At 47.6% G+C, this 23417-nt stretch overlaps 1 pseudogene; it reads left to right on the top strand.

Moving 5' to 3' along the window:
* The first annotated feature begins 12101 nt into the window (after positions 1-12101).
* LOC105032414 (uncharacterized) lies at positions 12102-14050 on the top strand (annotated as a pseudogene).
* Positions 14051-23417: the final 9367 nt, after the last annotated feature.

Raw genomic sequence — 23417 nt, forward strand, 5'->3', positions numbered from 1 at the left:
GTAGGAGTCCGGGCGGAGCTGTGGTTGGTGTCGGAGGCGGAGCCCGGCTCCCGTAGGAGTCTGGGCGGAGCCGTGCCGCTCGAAGTCGAAGGCGGAGCCCGGCTCCCGTAGGAGTCCGGGCGGAGTCCTCTGCAATCAAAGTTAGAGGTGAAGTCCGGCTCTTGTAGGAGTCCGGACGGAGCTTACCAGCAGTTGATACTGAGAGCGGAGCCTGGCTCCTGTAGGAGTCCGGGCGGAGCTGCGCTGTAGTCGATGTCGGAGGTGGAGCCCGACTCCCGTAGGAGTCCGGGCGGAGCTGCGGTTGGTGTCGGAGGCGGAGCCCGGCTCCCGTAGGAGTCCGGGTGGAGCTGCTCTGATGTTGATGTCGAAGGCGGAGCCCGACTCCCGTAGGAGTCCGGGTGGAGTCCTCTGCAATCAAAGTTAGAGGTGAAGTCCGGCTCCCGTAAGAGTCCGGATGGAGCTTACCAGCAGTTGATACTGAGAGCGGAGCCCGGCTCCCGTAGGAGTCCGGGCGGAGCTGCGCTGTAGTCGATGTCGGAGGCGGAGCCCGACTCCCGTAGGAGTCCGGGCGGAGCTGCTCTGATGTCGCGGCGGAGCCCGGCTCCCGTAGGAGTCCGGGCGGAGCTGTTCTGATTCCGTCGAGGGTTTCGGCTGTGGGTATTTTACACCCAACACCAGTCCCCCTACTTTCGAGTTTGAATTTCAAGCGAAGGAAGTACAGAGAGAGAGATGGGCACAGCCGGAACCGTCCCTTCGAATCCTGCGTACTGCCGCCTCTAGATATTTTGGCGTTTAATGTGCGTACGTCAGAGCCCGCTTCTCGGTGAAGGTGACCTAAAGAGTCTTTTCGGAATTCTCGTTGAAACGTGATCCCAAGCGTCGTGCCATGGGAATTTGTGAGCGATCAACCCTCGATAACAATGAAGCGGATAAACACGACACGTGGCACACACCAGCTGGCCCAGGAATACTCGCCGCCATAACTGCGCTAGGATCCGTCGGCTATTTAAACCCCTCAGTCCTTTCATGGCCTCATCCTGGCGCTTTTCTTTCCCCTGAGAGTCTTGCTTCCCTCGCACCAGTCCTTGCCTCCTTCAGCCCCCCCATTCTTCTCTGAGGGTCCCTACACCATGTCCTCTACCCCGGAAGCCGTCCTTGAGGGGATTTTTAAGGCTTGGAGGAAGGTGAGGAGGAGAACGGCGGCCGGTGAGAATCTCCGTCGTTTTAAAGGGGGCTCGAGGAAGAATTTCTTCAACAACGGGGGTTTAGTAATGGGGGCTGTCGGTGAAGTTATTCTGCCCGCGAATCTCGGAGTAGCAAGGCGGGGTGATACCGGTCAAGAGGGCAGAGCTGCCGTCGCAAGCCATGACGGGATCCTTGACGCCGTCGGGGCCGAGGGACCGGAGGCGGTCGGCATCGATGGCGAGGCAGTGGAACTTGTTGCGGGGATGGTGGAAGTAGCGCATGCCGACCTTGCCGGAGCATTTTGGGTGGCGGCTGTTGTGGGGCATTCGGAGATGAGGCACATCTCTGGCGTCACTACCACTTCCGAGGTGACTCCGGTTCTTCTTGAAACAGGTCTTCGCTACCGCCGCCGTTGCCCTTACCGCCTCCGGAGATCTATCCCACCTTTTTCCCGCTAAGGTTGGGACTTCGGAAACAGAATGAGGTGAGATGGGGCGAGAGCTGTGACACGCACTGGAGAACGCGACTGAGAAGGATAGGGATGGAGAGAGGAGTTCGTAACTCGGAGCGGCCTCCGGTTCGCCTTGCCCGAACCGTGCTTGCGAGACTTGTGATGACGTGTATTTTCTTTTTCTTTTTTCCCTGGCCCACCGGGTCTGTAACGTGTATCTTTGTTAAATGAAAAAGAGATTTTGTTACCTCGTCTGTGTCTCGCATTAAATAGTTATCTGTCGAGCTTCTTCATTTTTCTTTCCTTTTTCTTTCTCTTCTTCTTTTCTTTTTCACGTCGTCCCAAGGTCATTGACGAACTCTTCTGTTCATGTGGGGTTGTCGTTTGCCGAGCTCCTTTTCGGTTTTTATGCCGTTCGAAGATACCCAATTGTCATTCCGTTGATGGTTGCAGGTTTGCTTGGGGCCCTTCGGGCCCGAGATTCCTCCTAGGGCTTGAATTTGGGGATTCGAGCTTCCGTTGCCTTCGGGCACTATTTGCTTTCCTTTTTTGCTTGGATTTTTCTCCGCCGAAGTCGGGGCCGAGTTCGGCCCCCTTGGTAGTCCGAGCGGAGAAGCCCTCCTGAAGTTGGAGTAGCTCGGCTCTCGCAGGAGTCAGGGCAAAGTTTTCCTGCAATCAAAGTTATAGGCAAAGTCTGGCTTCCGTAGAAGTCTGGGCTAGGTTGTCCCGTAGCTGATGTCGGCGATGGAGCTCGGCTCCCGTAGGAGTCCGGGTGAAGTCTTCCTTGGCACCGCAGACGGAATCCGACCCCCGTAGGAGTCCGGGCGAAATCTTTTTTGCCGTTGGAACCCGGCTCCCGTAGGAGTCCGGGTAAAGTCTTCTTTGTCGCTGGAACCCGGCTCCCGTAGGAGCTCGGGCCTTTCATTTCGCTCGAGCCGGCGTGAGGTTCTCCTCGTGTTCCTGACACGGTTGTGGGGGCACATTGGGGCATTGTAAGGCCTCTCTCCCCATCCGGTCTAAAAGGACCGAACCTTCGACTTTGCTCAAGTTAGGGCGAGGTTCTCCTCCTGTCCCTAACAGGGCTGTGGGGGCACATATGGGCGTTGCGAGGCCTCTCCCCCCATCCGGTCTAAAAGAATCGGGCCTTCGACTTTGCTCAAGTTAGGGCGAGGTTCTCCTCCTGTCCCTAACAGGGCTGTGGGGGCACATATGGGCGTTGCGAGGCCTCTCCCCCCATCCGGTCTAAAAGAACCGGGCCTTCGACTTTGCTCAAGTTAGGGCGAGGTTCTCCTCCTGTCCCTAACAGGGCTGTGGGGGCACATATGGGCGTTGCGAGGCCTCTCCCCCCATCCGGTCTAAAAGAACCGGGCCTTCGACTTTGCTCAAGTTAGGGCGAGGTTCTCCTCCTGTCCCTAACAGGGCTGTGGGGGCACATATGGGCGTTGTGAGGCCTCTCCCCCCATCCGGTCTAAAAGAACCGGGCCTTCGACTTTATAAGATTGCCCTCTTGTTTTTGATACAGTTTGCTTGAATTGTCCCAAGACAGATGGGCACGCATTTTTTGATTGGGACGAAATTACTGGTAGTACATCCGTAAGTTTTCTGAGTTCCATGGTCGCGGGAGGTCGGCTCCTCCGAGCTCCTTAAGATAATAAGTTCCAGGCCGGACTACTTCCTTGACCTCGTAAGGTCCCTCCCAGTTTGGGGCAAGTTTCCCCTGGCCCTGCGGTTGCGAGATAGCAGCTCGTCGGAGCACTAGATCTCCTGCTTTAAATGCCTTGTTCTTGATCCGAGCATTGTAATATCGGGCGACTTTCTGTCTGTAAGCTGCCATTCGGACTTGAGCAATCTCCCACCTTTCTTCCAGCAGGTCGAGGTTGGCTCTGAGGCTTTGTGCGTTTTGGGATTCGTCGAATGCGATGACTCGTGCCGACGGGAGTTTAAGCTCGATCGGGATGACGGCTTCCGTACCAAAGGCTAAAGCAAAGGGAGTCTCCCCTGTAGGCAACCTCTGGGTAGTTCGGTATGCCCATAGCATATGATAAAGCTCGTCCGCCCAAGTTCCTTTCGCTCTTTCAAGCCTCGTCTTAATTCCCTGCAAAAGGGTTCTGTTAGTTACCTCAGCTTCGCCGTTTGCCTGAGGATGGGCCACTGATGTAAAGTTGTGGGAGATGTTTAGATCTTCACAGAATTCAGCGAATCTGATTCCTGCGAATTACCGTCCATTATCAGTGATTAGGGTTCTAGGCAAACCGAACCTGCATACGATCGATTTCCAGACGAAATTCTGTACTTTCGCTTCTGTGATATTTGCTAGCGGCTCGGCCTCGACCCACTTGGTGAAGTAGTCGATCGCTACAAGGAGAAACTTTCTTTGACCGGACGCCATGGGAAAGGGGCCAAGAATATCCATCCCCCATTGTGCAAAAGGCCATGGGGCACTCAAGGGTGTGAGCTCGGTAGCGGGCTGTCTCTGGATATTGGCGCATCTCTGGCATCGATCATACTTTTTGACATATTCGATCGAATCATGATGCATTGTTGGCCAATAATACCCTTGGCGGAGTAACTTGTGGGATAAAGATCTGGCACCCAAATGATTTCCGCAAGCTCCCTCGTGTACTTCCCATAAGGCGTAGTCAGCTTCTGAGGGCCGGAGACACCTTAAGAGGGGCAAGGAGTATAATCTTTTGTATAATTTACCCTCATAAAGGATGTACCGGGAGGCTTGATTTCGGAGCTTCCGGGCCTCTTTCGCATCCTGGAGGAGAACCCCATCTTTAAGATAGGTCGTCAGTGGGTCGACTCAGCTGGGCTCGTGGTCGATCTCCATTACGGACCGTGGTTCTTCCGTACTCGGATGTTTTAAAACTTCAAAGAGGACGCCTTTGGGCAATTCGGCCGGAGCCGATGTCGCCAGTTTGGAGAGAAGATCGGCTCTGGTATTCTCCGACCTTGGAATTTGCCTGACGTCGAAACTGCTAAAGGTGGGGGTGAACTCCTTCACCTTCTCAAGATATTTGGTCATACTGTCCTCCCGTGCTTCATAGTTTTCGCTGACTTGCCCCACCACAAGTTGGGAGTCGCTGTGCACCCGGAGTCGACCTATTCCAAGCTCTTTGGCGACCCTCAATCCTGCAATCAGAGCTTCATATTTCGCTCCATTGTTTGTTGCGGGGAACTCGAAACGCAGAGCGTACTCTGCGACGACTCCCTCCGGACTGACCAAGATTAGTCCCGCACCCGCGCCTGCCATGTTGGAAGATCCATCCACATAGAGGGTCCAAAAGCAATCGGAGGGGCTGGCTTCTTCGTTGGGGGAGTTCGGTCGAGCCTTCAGGTCGTCAACTTTGCTTTGCTCAGGTTCGGCCTCCTCGGGGATGGTGCACTCTACTATGAAATCTGCCAATATTTGGGCCTTTATTGCTGGTCTAGGTTCGTAGTTGATGTCAAATTCTGTGAGCTCGATTGCCCATTTTGCCATTCTTCCAGAGGTATCAGCTCGGTGCAAAACCGCCTTGATCGGTTGATTGGTGAGTAGTGTCACCGTGTGTCCTTGAAAGTAAGGTCGGAGTCTCCGAGCTGCAATCAACAAGGCGTAGGTCAGTTTTTCTAATTTAGTATACCTGGTCTCGGCGTCCCTCAGCGCACGGCTAATGTAGTAGACCGGCCGCTGGACTTTCATTTCTTTTTGACAAGGACCGCCGCGAGGGCTGTGGGAGAGACTGCCAGGTACAAAAATAATTCCTCCCCAGGTTCGGGCTTCGCCAGTAGTGGAGGTGAGCTAAGGTAGCCTTTTAATTCTTCGAATGCCTGTTGGCATTCAGAGGTCCAACAGAAGTTCTTTGGCTGCTTGAGGGTTTGAAAGAAGGGCAAACATCGTTCGGCCGACCTCGCGACAAAGCGATTAAGAGCTGCAATCCTTTCCGTGAGGCATTGGACCTCCTTGATCGACCTTGGGGCGGTCATCTCTTGGATGGCGCGAATTTTCTCTGGATTGGCCTTAATCCCGCGCCCCGATACCATGAAGCCCAGGAACTTTCCTGAGGTTACCCCAAAGGCGCATTTGGTCGGGTTCAGCTTCATTCTATACTTTCGAAGAGCGCCAAAAGTTTTCTCGAGGTCGGCGACATGATCCCCGGAAGATCTGCTTTTTACAAGCATATCGTCCACGTAAACCTCCATGTTTCGGCCGATCTGCTCTTTGAAGATCTTGTTCACCAGTCGCTGATATGTGGCGCCCGCGTTCTTGAGGCCGAACGGCATGACCCTGTAGCAGTAAAGGCCGTGATTAGTGATGAAAGTCATCTTTTCTTCATCTTCCGATGCCATTCTAATCTGGTTATAGCCGGAGAACGTGTCCATAAAAGTGAGGAGCTCGTGGCCCGAAGTAGCGTCCACTAGTTGGTCGATCCTGGGAAGGGGGTAGCTGTCTTTTGGACAAGCCTTATTCAGCTTTTTGAAGTCGATACACATCCTCCACTTGCTGTTTGCTTTCTTGACCAGAACAACATTGGAGATCCACTCGGGATAATTGACTTCTTTGATGAATCCGGCCTTGAGAAGCTTATCCACTTCTTCGGCTATTGCCTTCTGCCTCTCCGGGGCATGGCTCCGGATTTTTTCTTTCGTCGGCCGATGTTTGGGGTCGACCGCCAGATGATGTTCCATGACTTCTGTGTCGATCCCCAGCATATCCGTCGGGACCCATGCGAAAACGTCCGCATTCCTTCGGAGGAAATCCACAAGACGCGTCCGCACCTCCTCCTCCAGGTTGGAGCCAATTAACACCACATGCTCCGCATCCCCATCATTCAAAGGAATTGGTATTAGGTCTTCGATTGGACCGCCCCTCTCTTCATTGAGGTCATCGCGCGCGTCCAATCCGTCGACTGGACAGAGGTCCGCTTGATCGTTTCTTTGCAAGGCAATGTTGTAGCAATGCCTGGCCAGCGCTTGGTCTCCCCGGACTTCTCCGATCCCCTTGCTGGTGGGGAACTTCAATTTCAAATGGTAGGTTGAGACAACAGCTCTGAGGGCATTGAGGCCGGGTCGGCCAAGAATTGCATTGTAGGCAGATGGCGTCTTTACCACCAAAAAATTTATCAGAGCTCTGGACTGCTTTGGATGCTGACCCGCGGTCACAGTTAGAGCTATCATTCCTTCCGTCGGAACGGTGTCACCGGTAAACCCTATTAAGGGGGAGCAAATCGGCCTTAGATGACCGCTAAGAGTGGCCATTCTTGAAAAGGAGTCGTAGAACAAGATGTCTGCCGAACTCCCGTTGTCGACGAGAATGCGACGGACGTCGTAATTTGCTATGTTCAAGAAAACTACGACCGCATCGTTATGAGAGAATTGGACTCCCTGGACGTCTTCTTCAGTGAAGGCTATGGGTTCTTCAACTTTTTGCCGCTTGAGGGATGCAGCTGATGTACTGATTGCCTCCCGCCGGGATTCCCCCGAGATGACGTTGACGGAACCCGACGGAGACCGGTCATCCGGCCACCCTTTATCGGCGACCACAGCCGGAGGTAGTTGTGCGGAGACCTCGTGAGAGGGCATCAGACGAGGGAAGAAGGATTGGGCGTCGGAAAAGATGGCCGGAAGCGGGTCCGCTGAGCGCTCCTTTAAGAACAAGGGTGTTGTGAAGACACACGCCCTTCCTCTAGCGCCAATCCTGTTGGTGCAAAAATCTGCTTGCGCCGGAGAAGCTGGAGTCGGGGAAGCCGCGGTCGCCGTCGGGACGTGCAAGGGAAGTCTAAACCGGAGGTGGGGTTGCTCCGGCAAGACCCTCCGATGCTCAAGTCAGTTCTCTGCCTCAACAAGAATGGAGTGCTCGAACGGAGAATTTAGCAGAGTTTTAAGATAAGGGAATGAGCTTAAAAAATAACGTATCTGAGTCCCCCTTTTATAGGCGGAGGGGGCAACGGATTGATGGCGACACCTGTAACCGTCTGGTCGTGGGCCGCCCGTGGTCAGGGAAATTTATTGCGAAGGGTAGTGGGGTAGACTCGTGGCTATTGTCATAGCCTGCCACGTAGGGCCTGTTGCAGGTAGTGGAGCGGCGTCCGTTACCGCTAGTTGTCAGCAAGTAGTGGAATCGTGCAGCACCTGCCGCAGGGAGTGGAGCAGAATCGTGGCCGTTGACACAGCCTGTCAGAGAGTAATGGGTCCGCCGTAGGGGGTAATGAAGCCGCGCGGAATCCGCTACAGGAGGTGGAACAGAATCATGGTTGTTATTCTGATCTGCCAGGGGGCACGGATCCGTTGATCGAGGCTCGACAGCGGTCGGAGTCCGGCCTCTGTAGAAGTCCGGGAGGGGTCCTCCTTTCGGTTGGGATCGTGGGTGGAGTCCGGCTCCCGCAGGAGTCCGGATGGAGCTTACCTGCAGTGGATACTGAAAGCGGGACCCGGCTCCCGTAGGAGTCCGGGCGGAGCCCTCTGCTCGAAGTCGAAGGCGGAGCCCGGCTCCCGTAGGAGTCCGGGTGGAGCCGAGCTACTGTTGATGTCGCGTCCGGTTCCCGTAGGAGTCCGGACGGAGCCGTGCGCTCGAGTCGAAGGCGGAGCCGGCTCCGTAGGAGTCTGGGCGGATCCTCTGCAATCAAAGTTAGAGATGAATCGGCTCGTAGGAGTCCGGACGGAGCTTACCAGCAGTTGATACTGAGAGCGGAGCCTGGCTCCTGTAGGAGTCCGGGCGGAGCTGCGCTGTAGTCGATGTCGAAGGCGGAGCCCGGCTCCCGTAGGAGTCCGGGCGGAGCTGCGGTTGGTGTCGGAGGCGGAGCCCAGCTCCCGTAGGAGTCCGGGCGGAGCCGTGCCGCTCGAAGTCGAAGGCGGAGCCCGGCTCCCGTAGGAGTCCGGGCGGAGTCCTCTGCAATCAAAGTTAGAGGTGAAGTCCGGTTCTTGTAGGAGTCCGGACGGAGCTTACTAGCAGTTGATACTGAGAGCGGAGCCTGGCTCCCGTAGGAGTCCGGGCGGAGCTGCGCTGTAGTCGATGTCGGAGGCGGATTCCGGCTCCCGTAGAAGTCCGGGCGGAGCTGCGGTTGGTGTCAGAGGCGGAGCCCGGCTCCCGTAGGAGTCCGGGCGGAGCTGCTCTGATGTTGATGTCGAAGGCGGAGCCCGGCTCCCGTAGGAGTCCGGGCGGAGTCCTCTGCAATCAAAGTTAGAGGTGAAGTCCGGCTCCCGTAGGAGTCCGGACGGAGCTTACCAGCAGTTGATACTGAGAGCGGAGCCCGGCTCCCGTAGGAGTCCGGACGGAGCTGCGCTGTAGTCGATGTCGGAGGCGGAACCCGGCTCCCGTAGGAGTCCGGGCGGAGCTGCTCTGATGTCGCGGCGGAGCCCGGCTCCCGTAGGAGTCCGGGCGGAGCTGTTCTGATTCCGTCGAGGGTTTCGGCTGTGGGTATTTTACACCCAACAACTAGGATCATCGATTTAGAACTCTAATCATCCAATATAGACTGACTGGATCTAAGTTGAGATTCACTCAGGTATAACCAAGTCCGCCTTCTAATTAAAATCTATTTCAACACTGTTAAATAAGGTGCAATGTGCATTCATTCTAAAGACCCATAAAAGAAGGGATAAAGGATAGAAGGAGGAATAGGAATGGTAAATTTTTTTTTTCTTTTTTATTTTAGGTAGAAAAGAAGGGGTTCTGGTGAAATCAAGTTTGGCAAATATTAGTCGCATGATCTACCAAAATTTTTGATTAATGTTCTTCGAACAAAGGGCATTAGCAGCACATGGATAGAATGGATAAAAAGGCTTGCATGTACTGCTAGGATTTTGGTTCATGTCAATAATTATTTGAGGCTTTTCATTAAGTGTAGAATTAGAATGATGTCATCTAGATGTTGGGCAAAGCTTGTTGCTCGTTCTCATCCTTTTTTCCTTTAAATTGTTTATACATTAAGAATCGAGGCTAGGCTAGTTAAAGTTGCACCTGAGTGAGTAGCAGCATATAACTCCTGCTCAACTATAAATGCACCTGCTCCCACTCAATAGTGGATACGTTGCTCACTAAAAGAAAATAGAAAGAATAAACAAATCTATTCATTGGATAGAAATACTGTTCAATTTTTACAAGATCAATTGACATTTGATGCATGAAAGTTAGCCTTTTAGGATTTTGTTTAAGTTGATTTTTACTTATGTTTGAGGCCTAGTCTTTTGTTTGTCTCATTTTGTTAATAAAATTAGGATGGGCTCTAACTTATATCAAAACTAATTATCTAGAGGCAACCTTCAAGATTCCTTTCTGTTTAATGCATTGCTCTTTTATAAAAAAATTAGACAAGAAATTACAACATATTCTTACTATCTCTTAATTAATATAAATTTTTATTGGCATTAGAAGGGGCATGTCTTAAGATAGGCATTATGAATGTTTTTTGGACAAAATCAATGACTGGATAATGGTAATCACCTTCTTCTACCTGCCACCAATTATGACGCCCAATTATATATGGCATAAGATAGAAATTTTTATAAGGATAGAATTACATGTCAATGATGTTTATGACATAAGTTGAAGAAAAATTAAGAAATGTAAATTTAATTATGAATACTATTTGCCATGAGGAAGACTTTCTTCAGTTGTTTTTATTCTAAGATTTATATTCTAGGAACAATGTTCCACTTTTTCTTATCATTTTGATTCCTATGACATTTGTGATTTGAGTGATGGAAAAAACAAAGATTAATGCTTAATAATAACTTTGTTTGTGCTTGTTAAGCCAATACTGTTGAAAAAAAATAATTTGATTTGTCTTTAAGTTAAATTCCACTCACTTAATGGTCATTGTTTTGGTTCTTCTCTCACCAGTGATCATATTTCTCAAGATGTCATTCCATCCTTGATGTAAATACTTCTTACTTCTAGGTTTTTAACACTAGTGTCTTTTTCTTATAAAAGAAAAGTTTTAATTCTATGCTTATGATATTTTGTGCAAGCATATATGATATTGCTATCCTACTAGATTAGTTATATTTGTTCGTACGAGCCATGTACTAATATATGTTAAGGATGTTTATCTGAGCTACAAATAAAACTCACTCTCTTTGCTTGAAGTCTCAAACATCTAATTTATGTCTATTAGAATTGAGACAAATACTTTTAAAATAGCAACATAATAAAATTGTCCTTAGTTTTACAATATCCTCTCTGTCTTTTAATGTTCATATGGATAGAAAAGTGTACATATATTATTTTTCTAATGATAGATTTTTAGTTTATGATTGCATGAGCTAAAGATATTGGGTGATTAACTAAGCTGGGTGACTAGGGATTAACGAAGTGAAGCAAAAACAAGAAGATGTCAATTGGCAAAACTTTGAATCTTGTCATTATTATTACTTGAACCCTAGACAGTACATTATCAATGATATTTATGATTTAAGATAAACTTAATTGCTAGGGATAAAATAATGGATATAGTAATGGCCATTTTCTATTATTAAAAGTAAGATATAGTAATGCAAATCTTATTTGTTGAAATCACTGTTTACTATAAAGAGTCTAGTTATTTTGATCAGAATTTTACTTCAAAATATCATTTTATTCAGATGAACAGTGAAAAATATCACATAGGTCATATTCCCATTCAAAAAAAAAAAAAAAAAAAGAGCTAGATGATATCATTATTTAAATTTTATCTTTCCACGGTGCAAACTTTGAGGAATTCGCTTATGCTTCTCCATCCCCAAATCATCTTCTCCACCGTGCATCCAGTGAAAGTGGGTTGGATTCAAAATTATCGGATAGTTTGATGGTCAATGTAGCATCAACAATGGCCATAGATAATCTATTGCGATGCATAGGAAGAATTATAATGAAATATCCACTGAAAGTGGGTTGGGTTCAAAGATCATCGGGTAGTTTGATGGTCAATGTAGCATCAACAATGGCCATAGATAATCTATTGCGATGCATAGGAAGAATTATAATGAAATATCAACTGCAAGGAAATACACAAAAATTTTTAATAGAATTTAGATTATATTTTTATATCAAAAAATGATTGATTTTTATCGCATTAAATCATGACATCATATATTGCATAGATCTTAAAGCATATCAATCTATTTCTTTTCTTCTCAGTCGGGCGCCATTGATCTCCAAAGTCGCCATTGCACCATCCAACGGCATCACGAAAGAAGGTGAATCATTCTTTCGCGTAGTAGATAAAGCCGGAACCTTTCGCAACGGTCATTGATGTTTAATTTAGAAAATGATTACTTAACTCTGATTACGAAACATGGCGATCCATCCACCTTCTCTTCGCACGTGCCAATCGCCACGTCGGACGGGCGACCCGGCTCTCTCCCACCAGTCAAAGGGGCAGCCTCCCGTGCCCCCACCGCTCGCCGAAGGCCATCCCCACCCCACCGCTCCCCACACGCGTCCTCCCGCGCCCTCCCTCCATCTCACACCGCCGCGGAATCATTTGCTCAACCAGGTCCGGTGGACCCGTCCAATAATCACTCGCCACACCAACCCTTGTGTTTAAACAATTCCAGGTGCCCGGCGTCTACCGTAACATGCCCTGTGGTCGACTGGACCTGGTGCATACAATAATTTCTCCATCCCGACAACGACCCCGCGCGCTGCACGCCCCTCCACGTTTCCACTCGAATAAAGCCAGGTGCTGCGGCATATACCACCACGTGCCGTTGCCACGAATATCCTCTACTGAACGTTCCGGCCGTGCATCGGATAATCCCTTCTCTATTTTATCTTTTACTTTAATTAACGAAGAAATATTAGAAAATCTCCCCACCACCACAGTACCAGTCCGGGGACTAGGAATATTCCACGGCAAAATTCCACCTCCAAAACTGAAAGAAATTAATATTTCCAGAAGAATTAAGAATTAAACCCAGCATCTCTTCTTCTCGCTCCAACCCCTTCCGTCCATTTCCTCCTTCTATAAGACCCACTTTATCCTCTCAACTCCCCAACTATCTTCTATCGATCGATTGAAGCTAAGATCGATCCCTGGGACTCTGACCGGCAGATGGCGGTGTCCATGCGGGCGAAGAGGGTGACCGACCCGCTGGACGACAAGGTGAAGGCCCTGCTCCGGGGCGACGATGCCTGCTGGATGACCGGCGTCACCGGTAGCAGCAGCGGCAGCGAGCACGAGGCCACCCCTTGTCTCTCCGGACTCATCCACGCCTTCCTCCTCGAGAGCGCAGCTGGCTCCCCCTCCGCCGCCGCCCCTGGCGGCTACTCCTCCGACCGAGGAGGCACCTCCGACGACGACGATGCCGGCGACCGTGCTGCGGCCGCCGCGGAGACTCTCCGGGATTTGCTCGATCCGCCGGTGGAGGGGGAGCCGTTCCGGGCTCGGCTGGTTTCCGATGTTCTCGCGGCGGCGGAGGCTTTCGCTGGGGTGAGGAAGAATGGATCGGCATTCCGGCGGGCGGTGATGGCGACGCTGAGGGTGGCGGGGTACAATGCCGGGATCTGCAAGGCGAGGTGGGAGACCTCCGGCGGGGTGACCGCCGGAACCTACGAGTACATCGACGTGGTGGCGACGGCGAGGGCAGGGGAGGTGAGGTACATCGTGGACATGGAATTCGCGGCGGAGTTCGAGGTAGCGCGGGCAACGGAGCATTACAGGCGGGTGCTGGCGGCGCTGCCGAGGGTGGCGGTGGCGCGGACGGAGACGATGCGGCAGGCGGTACGGCTGGTGGCGGTCGCGGCTCGGCGATCCCTCCGGACCAGGGGCTCCACGTGCCGCCATGGCGGAAGAGCCGATACATGCTCGCCAAGTGGCTCGGGCCGTACCGCCGGACGGGAACACTCTGCCGGCCTCCGCCGGTGCCAGCGTGGGTGGAGGCGGCAGCGCGGAGGTGAAGTGTCGGTCGGTGGGGTTTCCGGAGGCGGCGGCTGGGACGCTCGTGCTCCGGCCGGCCGGACGAGGTAGAAGAAAAAGAAGACAAGGATCTACGACCAAAGAGTAGTACTGTTTTTTGGGAACCAAAATCTTGACTTAGTCAGTGGGGAGCGGAGAAATTATCAGGTAGAAGACTTCCTGTACCGCGTCAGCCCTATACCTCTCTAGCCTTAACCAAACAACCCTAACCTCTCCGGCCGAACGCCGAGCACCCCGGATCCACTTCGTTCTATTGGGAATGCTGAGTGGAGTGATGTCGGTAATGACGAACGATTACTGTTGTGAGCCTACTGATTGAAACCTGAGCGCTATATGTTGAAGTATGATGTGCTGAGGAAACTCTTTCGAAACTTTATTTCATTGTTGAGAGCCAGCTGGATACTGGTAGTTAAAAACCTGATAGAAGAACTTGGGAAAAAAAAAAAAAAATCTGCTAGAAGTTAAGTTTGTTTAAAAGGATGGTCGTTGTATCAAATTATACAGGTGAATAAAGTCTTGTAGCATTGGTTTGACATGATTGGGCATTTCAATATGGTTGTTTCGGCTTTCATGTCCTGCTTAGAGTTTGGCAGTGATATGAGTCATAAGTTATGAGAAGTAAGATTCGGTAATTAAACTATGTTGATCGAATCACCGGCGTTATACGTACTTTCCATGGTGTATTGCGCATTATGGTTGAGATTGGCTTGCTTTTAGGAAGAATCACAGGAAGTTTGATGGTCGGAGGAAACCGGTCATGTGTAAGATCGATGGTGTTCTGTACCCGGTGCTCGGCGTGTGGCTCCGGCGGCGCCGGTGATTGTTGCGCGGCCGGAGAGAGACGCGAGAAACTATTGCCTGGACCACGCCTAGGTAGACCAGCGCAGATCTCGCAATCGGGAATTCGTGGGATTTGGCTGGTCTATCCAGACCACGCCCAGGCAAAAATTCTCGTGTGCTGGAGGGCTGAGCGGCTGACGTGTCGTGGCTGGCCATTTTGAAAGGGCACCACTGGTGGGGTTGGTGGATGGCGTTTTCCCGTTCTGTGGATAAGGTCTCGACGACTTCTATACGGAGTGCCTTTTTCTAAAAAAAATATTTTTATTTAATGCTTGTGAATTATATCCATACGTAAGTGAACATATATAGAGAGGGATTCTATTTGTCAAATTTTCTTTCAAAAATGAGCTAAGTGACAATCAAGCGGGTATCACTTTTGAAAAAAGAATCTGTGCATAGAGCGGCAGTCCCGTCTTAGACTCTCTCTCCTCCTCCTCCTCCTTCTTCTTCTTTTTTTTTTCAATACAAACAGGCAATCACACAAATTTAGTACGAAAACAGTTCAATAAATCAAAATATACAATCCTACGAAACCTACAGACAGGCTTTGCCCTATCTCCACAACCGGTCGTCAAAATACTCCATAATAAAAATTATCACCCAACTTGCTACAGTATTCATCTTTCTATAGATTTATCGGATGCTCACTGCAGCAGCTCGACGAAGGAAGATCCTAATATCCCAGATAAGTGGATGACCATTGTTGGGATAAATTGACGACCTTCGACTCAGGCCAACCAACTTTCGACTCCGACTCGACAATAGCCGATCGATTGAACATACGAATCCGACTGAACATCGGCTGAACAGATAGTATCGACTCTTCATCAATCAATTAAATAAGCTTCACCGACTTATGATCGGTTACCAACTAATGATCAGTTGATGCTGATAAATATCGAACAACTTGGACTGTCGGTACAACAGAACTATCAGCCGACGGCTACATCTACTACCGATGTATGATCGGCTAATCCGCTCAACATACCATAACCGTTATGAACGGTTACCTGCCGCATATCACGGCGTAATTAGTGAGAACTAATGACCCACTACATGATTATGGCCCGATAATTTAGTGCCATAAAATATGGGATTACGTCCGACGGTTACAATAATCTCATCTATAAAAAGGGGATAAGTGAACAGCGCGGAGGCTACTTCTGGTCAAAGCTCTGCTACTCTGAATATCCAAAATACTACTGTTCACCAACTTTTCTCTCTGACTTAAGCATCGGAAGGTCTCCATCGGACACCAATCTGATTTGTGTGGATGCTGTTTTGCAGGTGCTCGTTACCAGCAACAGGCGATGGAGAGTTGGCTGCAATAGATTGGCGCGCCAGGAAGAGACTGAAGGATCATTTTCGTCATCACAAAAATTAGAGCCCAACGCTCGACTGCAACCAGATCGATGAGGCACTCTTCCATTGGGAAGAGGTTCCTCCCCCTCCTCCAGTAGCAGAGCCTAGCTCCTCACGTTCCATGATCACCACGGACGTCCAAATCACTGTACTTGTGCAGCAAATAAATATTCTCGTGGAGACAGTCAAAAGCCTCCAGCAACACAAACCCAACAGCAACAGCCACCGGCAAAACAACCGGTAGCACAGTCGGTGCCTTCCAAGCACAGCCATCGTCATCTACAGCGATCACTGTCTCCTTCTCCGGAGCGACCGTCTCAGCTTCTCCATCGAGACGAGCAAGGACATTCTCGACACTTTCGATGTGCCCCTCATCGTTCACGGCATTCTCCCTCTCCTACCCATCTCAACAGTATTAGGAAGGAGAAACGACCACGAACACCCACCACTTCTCCTTCGAGCTCGTCGGGTGGTTCTACCCCCGAAGTTTCTCAACGGTGATTCGATGATTATGAACGCAAATTTCAGAAGATCAATCACCGACTTGCTCAGCTCAAAGTGGAAGGTCAGAAGTCCTCAAACGATTACGACTTCCACACCACCCAGCCCTTTTCTCAGCACATCTTGGACCAACCGATTCCATCTCGGTTCAAGATGCCTCAGGTGGAGCCATACGACAGCTCCACCGATCCGATTGACCACTTTGAGAGCTACAAGACTCTCATGACAATTCAGGGGGCAATCAATGCTCTCTTGTGCATCGGCTTCCCGGTCACTCTTCCGAAAGCTGCGCGAGCTTGGTATTTCGGACTTCAATCGGGAAGCATATACTCCTTCGGATAGTTAGAACATTATTTCATGGCTCACTTCGGCACCAGTCGAAGGTCGTCACGAACCTCTGACAGACTCTTCTCAATCAAGCAAAGAGAGACTGAGACACTTCGGGATTACGTGGCTCGTTTTAATGGGCCACACTTGAGATCAAGGACCTCAATGAAGACATGACTATATCAGCCATGAAAAGAGGTCTGAGAAGATCACGATTTGCATATTCTCTGGATAAAACTCTCCCTCAGACTTATGCTGAACTTTTGGAGCATGCATACAAGTATATGCGTGCAGACGAAGGAGCTTCTGACCATCGCCAAACAAAACATAAAGGTCAGAAGAAAAAGAAACAAAAGAAGGATGGAGCTCTGATCGAATCAAGTCGGCCACCTTCTAATAAGTGAGCTTCATCCCGACGATGGAGTCCAAGGCCGACTTATGGCAGGTATGACTCCTATACTCCTCTTTTTGCTTCTCGTGCATAGATCCTCATGGAGATCGAATGAGCAGCATATTTGTGACACCCTCTATCGATAAAAGCACCATCGAGGAGCCATGATCGGAAGAAGTATTATCGGTTCCATCATGATCATGGTCACGATATCGAACAATGCATTCAACTCAGGGATGAGATAGAAGTCCTGATTCGACGAGGCTACCTCGGAAAGTACCGGAGAGATCTGTCGACCCAACCTCCTGCTGATCGACGACCTCAGCTGCAAGCTGAAGAAGCTGTAAATAATCAATTGATTGCAGGGGTGATCAACATGATCTTCGGATGACTAAGCTGGGGGGCAACTTCCAAAGAAGACTCGACAAAATGGAGATGACTCAACAATATAATAATTTTTTTGGAAGAAGATGTTCGAAGAATTCAGACTTCCATGATGATGCTGTTGTTGTCTCGATAATAATAGCAAATTATAATGTAAAAAAAATTCTTGTAGATAATGAAAGTTTGATTGATATTTTATTTTTTTGACTTTCTCCCAAATGCAACTATTGACGGATCAACTCAGGAGAGTCTCGATGCTATTGGTCGGTTTCACAGGAGATGCTGTCACAGTAGAAGGAGAAATTTCTCTCCCCTTAACTGCTAGGATCAAACCACAATAGAGCACCATTTTTATAACGTTCATGGTAGTTCAAGTTGTGGGGAAAATCAGTGCAGGGGTAAAATGATAATTTTAAATTTTTTTTAAAATTATGATTTTACAGTGAAAAAATATTAATTAATCTAATTAATTAATATAAATTTATCTTACACTAGGATCTAAATATGATATATAGCATGCATGCATTTAAATTTAAAATTTTAAATTCGAACAGTAAACACTTTACTGTAATGTGTTCAGAACATAATACCTTTGTGAGGGTAGTAGATCGCCGCAATCTGATCATCGTTGGGAGAGTCTGATCGTCACGACACAGCCACATAGCATGTCTGACCTCTGTGGATCGTCCACACGAAGCTTTCGATCTGATCGACTCCTCACGAGTGCTAGCTCGTTGTAGAGTCCTTTTGACGGTCGATGCTGATCGAACTCGTTCGATCGATGTCTGTCGATTCTTTGGATACTCTAGATCATCAACAGATGTACTTAAGAGGATGTTGAAGATCTTTCTGAGATTTTGTGGGCTCACGACACTCGTAGCTCACTTTCCATTTCCGAACCCCAAGTTAAAACTCTAGGGAACTCATCGGAAACCTTGCACCCACTTTTCTTTCTTTTCTTTCTTTTTCTCTTGGAAGGATATGGACTTCTCACGCACAAGACTTCTCACGTCCCAAAATTTTTCTTCAAAAATCTTCTTCTTGCATGCCCCACTCTTCTCCTTCTTTTATAACAACTTCAAATGTCTTATCCAAAACAAAGGATAAAGATGAGTAATTACACATTTGAATTCAAATCAAATTTTGAATTCAAATGAACACCAACTCATCCCTTATCCATTAAAGACGTGAGGCGTGGCTTAAATTGTGTATGGAGTGATTTCATGAGAAACCTTTTCTCATGTAATAAATGAGGCGTAAAAAAAGGCATAAGGCATAAAGATTGATTGCCCATTCAAATTCAAACTTTATTTTGAATTTGAATGGCCAACCAATCATCCTTATCCATTCATTTGGCACATTAAAGTGGGGCGTGGAGAGGGCTTGGCGTGAGGAAATAATTCATGAGAAGTTCTTTCTCATGAATTCAAATGGGTGCAATGGAAGTGAGGTGGCGCATGAAGATTGGGTCAAGGTGGTTTCATTATTTAAACTAACCTAATTGAACCAAATAAGTTAGGTCCAATTAGACTAATTTAAACCCAACTTAATTAGGCTTAATTAGGCTCAATAAAATTTTAATCAAATCAAAAATTGATTAAGCTCAACCCCTGATCAAATCAAGGACCAAACCTTCTTGACGATTATGTCAACTCTTAACCTAATCGGGTCAAACCCAACTGAATCCAATTCAATTGGACTTGATCAAAAAATAATTACTCAATCAAATTAAGTTAATTAGCGATCAAATCACTAATTAAACCTCTCATAAATACTGAGTCCAAATTCGATGGGCAATCGGACATCAGAATTCATCGATATGTAACCCTGATCGAAAAGTCCCAACCAGTGAGACTCTTGACCCCGGTACCCATAATGTGTGAAACTCGTGATCAGAGAATCCTGATTGTAGATCACTGAGTCTCAAACATGTAGAATTCTACACCAGCCATCAGATCAGATAGGAACCTCTAATGTGTGTGACCCCGCAGGTTCGAACCTAAGCCAGTAGCACGGGAATCAATTCCTGTACTAATCGAAGTGACCATCTAGCAATGATACCCGACATCCGGATAGGTCGAAGAGTCGCAATCGCAATACTCAGAACTTACATGAATATGGTTACTGTATAATTCATCCTTTTGACCCTTGTGTTAAGGACGACTCAGGGTTAAACTGTCAACCCTGATCAGATCATCCGAATCGTGCTCAACTCAAACAGTCCTGTGACTCCTCACAAGGACTACCTTGGCCAAGATTTTGTTAAATTGAAACATGACTATACACAGCTCCTAAACTGGAGTGGTCAATCCCATCTTGACACACGCACCGACAAGTCAAGTACTTCACTACACCCAGCAGCCTTCCATCACTGAATTAAAAATTCAGGTAGTCTAGTACCTAAGTGCAGTGAGTTGCTTGCAAGTCACCATGACAGTCTCAGGTCGGAGGAAAATTTATACCCATATTCCATCGGTAGCAAATCTTGACAGCAGAAATAGCTCCGGAGTCGGTCACGTTCAGTGCAGATGTATCCTTATATCTCACCTGTATGCCATACCAGTGTCTCCACACTCATTGGTTAAGAGGACAACCAACCTATATGGCACACAACGATCTATGCTTGATAAATGTTGTCATCCTTGGTAACAACGTATCATTTGGTCGCGAACAGATCTAAGGACTAAACGACAAATCCTCTTTTGTTGAGTCTAAATAGTCCTAAGAACTTCACCACAACATAGGAGTTCATTAGAAGATGAAATATTTTGTGATGAAAAAATATCAAAATAATTTTTTTAATTCATAATTCATGTACATGAGTATAACCGTCAACAGACTGATAATTGGCTTTGGGATACTATTCCCAACAATCTCCCACTTGGCCTAAAGCCAATCGGTGCAGTATCTAATACCCATCTTCGACTTGTAGTTGTCGAACTCCTTCATCGCAATGGCTTTAGTGAATGGGTCAGCCAGGTTCTCCTTTCCGTCGATCTTCTGAAGACCAACGTCACCTCGATCCATAATTTCTCGGATGAGATGGTAGCGACGCAGAATATGCTTCGTCCGCTGGTGTGCCTTTGGTTCCTTCGCCTGAGCAATGGCTCCAGAGCTGTCACAGTAGAGCAGAACTGGATCAACAAGGGAGGGTGCTACTTCGAGCTTGGTGACGAATTTCTTTAGCCACACTGCTTCTTTGGCAGCATCTGATGCAGCGACATATTCTGCCTCGCAAACTGAATCAGCCACTGTGTGCTGCTTGGAACTTTTCCAGCAGATAGCCCCACCATTAAGGGTAAAAATAAATCCGACACACTTTTGCTGTCATCGTGATTAGACTGGAAACTAGAGTCTGTAAACCTATAAGTCTCAAGTCCGATTCACAATAAACAAGCCACTGGTCCTTAGTATTTCTTAAATATTTCAGGATGGTTTTAACAACCTTCCAGTGATCTCTCCTGGATCAGATTGGTATCTACTCACTACTCCTAGTGAGTATGCCACATCTGATCGTGTACATGTCATGGCTACATGATAGATCCCATTGTCGAAGTATATGAAATCCTACCCATACGCTCTCTCTCTTGAGGTGTTGACGGACAATCCCTCTTTGAGAGAGAAATTCATGGTCTATCAGAAGATAGCTTTTCTTGAAATTCTCCATGCTGAACCTCTTTAGCATAGTATCAATGTACGTGGACTGAGATAAACCAAGCAACATTTTAGATCTATCCCTATAGATCCTCATCCCTAGGATGTAGGAAGCTTCTCCCAGATTCTTCATGGAGAACTGTGACGACAGCCAAATCTTTATTCCCTGTAATGCAAGGACATCATTCCCGATTAAGAGAATGTTATCCACATACAATACAAGAAATACTACTACTGGACCATTAGCCCATTTATAAATGCATGGCTCTTCTCCATTCTTAACAAGCCATACGTCTTAATCATCTTATCAAAACGTATGTTCCAACTCCGTGATGCCTGCTTAAGTCCATAAATGGACCTCTGTAGCCTGCACACCTTAGACTCATCTGTGGATGTGAATCCTTCAGGTTGTATCATATACACCTCTTCATCCAGCTCTCCATTTAGGAAAGCTGTCTTCACATCCATCTGTCAGATTTCATAGTCCAGATGGAGAGCTATCGCAAGCATAATCCGAATAGATTTGAGCATTGCCACAGGAAAAAATATCTCGTCATAGTCTATACCATAACGTTGACGATATCCTTTGGCAACCAGACGGCTTTATAGGTTTCCACTTTTTCGTCTGCGCTTCTCTTCCTCTTGAAGACCCACTTACACCCTATGGGTTTTACTCCTTCAGATGGGTCAACCAATATCCACACATCGTTGACCTTCATGGACTCCATTTCGATTTCATGGCTTCTAGCCATTTCTCAGAGTCGGATCTCTGCATTGCATCCATGTAGGTGATCGGATCCTCATCATTTTCATCAAGCTCGATCGGATCATCGTCTCGGACCAAGAAACCATAGTATCTGTCCGGTTGACGTGGTACTCTACCAGATCGCCTTAAGGGTGCTTGAACAATGGGCTCCGAATCTGATCTAATCAAATCCGGTTCAGGTTCAGCAACTTGTGTCGGTTTTTTCACCTCCCGAACTTTGTCAAGTTCGACCTTAGAGGCAACAGTCCCTTCACCAAGGAACTCCTTTTCCAAAAAGATTGTCTTAAGGCTGACAAACACTTTTTGCTCATCAGCTAGGTAGAAGTAATACCCTTTGGTCTCTTTTGGGTATCCTATAAAATTACACTTATCAGACCTAGGTCCTAGCTTGTCCGTAATTAAATGTTTAACATAAGTCGGACACCCCGAAATCCTAAGGTGCGAGAGTACTGGCTTACGTCCTATCCATATCTCATATGGCATTTTGGTTACAGACTTACTCGAAACTCTATTTAGAAGGTAACAAGCCGATTCGAGCGCATATCCCCAGAGGAGATCGGCAGACCAGCAAACCCCATCATGGATCGAACCATGTCCAACAAGGTCCGATTCCTCCTTTCAGATACACCATTATGTTGTGGTGTTCCAGGAGGAGTCCACTGAGAGAGAATCCCATTCTCTCCAAGATATGTCAGAAAATCATTAGAAATGTATTCACCTCCTCGATCAGATCGAAGAGTTTTAATACACTTTCTAGTTTATTTTTCTACCTCATTTCGGAATAGTTTGAATATTTCAAATGACTTCGATTTATGTTTCATTAAATAGACATACCCATACCTCGATAGGTCGTCTGTGAAGGTTATGAAGTTGAAATATCCACCTCTTGCACTTGAGCTCATGGGTCCACATACATTAGAATGTACCAAACCCAAGAGTTCACTGGCTCGCTCACTTTTTTCAGTAAAAGGTGATTTGGTCATTTTACCAAGAAGACAGGACTCATAGGTTGGAAGTGATTCACAATCACCTACTTCAAGAATTTCTTCTTGAGCCAACCTGTTTATCCTGTTCTTATTGATATGACCTAGCCTACAGTGCCAAAGGTAGACCTCTGACACATTATCTATTCTAGGGCATTTACCGGAGGTTTGAACCACATTAACAGGTTGTGATAGAAAGTAAATTCCATTATTAAGTTGTCCAACAAACATTGTAACACCATTCAAAATGATATTGCAAATATTTTTTTTATTAAAAATTGATAACCGTTCATGGACAAAAGGCCTACAGAAATAATATTGAATAAAAAGCTTGGACAACAGTGATATTCACTCAGAATTATGTTTCAAGAATTGATTACAAGGTTCATGATTCCTAATGCTAGAACTGAAATTTTGCTTCCATCTCTAACGTTCAGGAATCTCTCGCCTTCATCAAATCTCCTACTGACCTACAGACTCTGCATCGAATTGCAAATATGATAAGGACTTCCGGTATCCAATACCCAGGCAGTAGTATCATAAATGAAAAAGTTGTAAGGTGTTATCATATAAGTACCTTGCTTCTTCTTCAGCCTGTTCGGGTCCAGGGAAGCAATGTATAGAGGACAGTTCCTCTTCCAGTGCCCCTGCTTCTTGCAAAAGAAGCACTCCGCCTGGCTCTGGTCAGGCTTGC

This window comes from Elaeis guineensis, chromosome 8 (genome assembly GCF_000442705.2).
Source record: "Elaeis guineensis isolate ETL-2024a chromosome 8, EG11, whole genome shotgun sequence".
Taxonomy (NCBI): Eukaryota; Viridiplantae; Streptophyta; class Magnoliopsida; order Arecales; family Arecaceae; genus Elaeis; species Elaeis guineensis.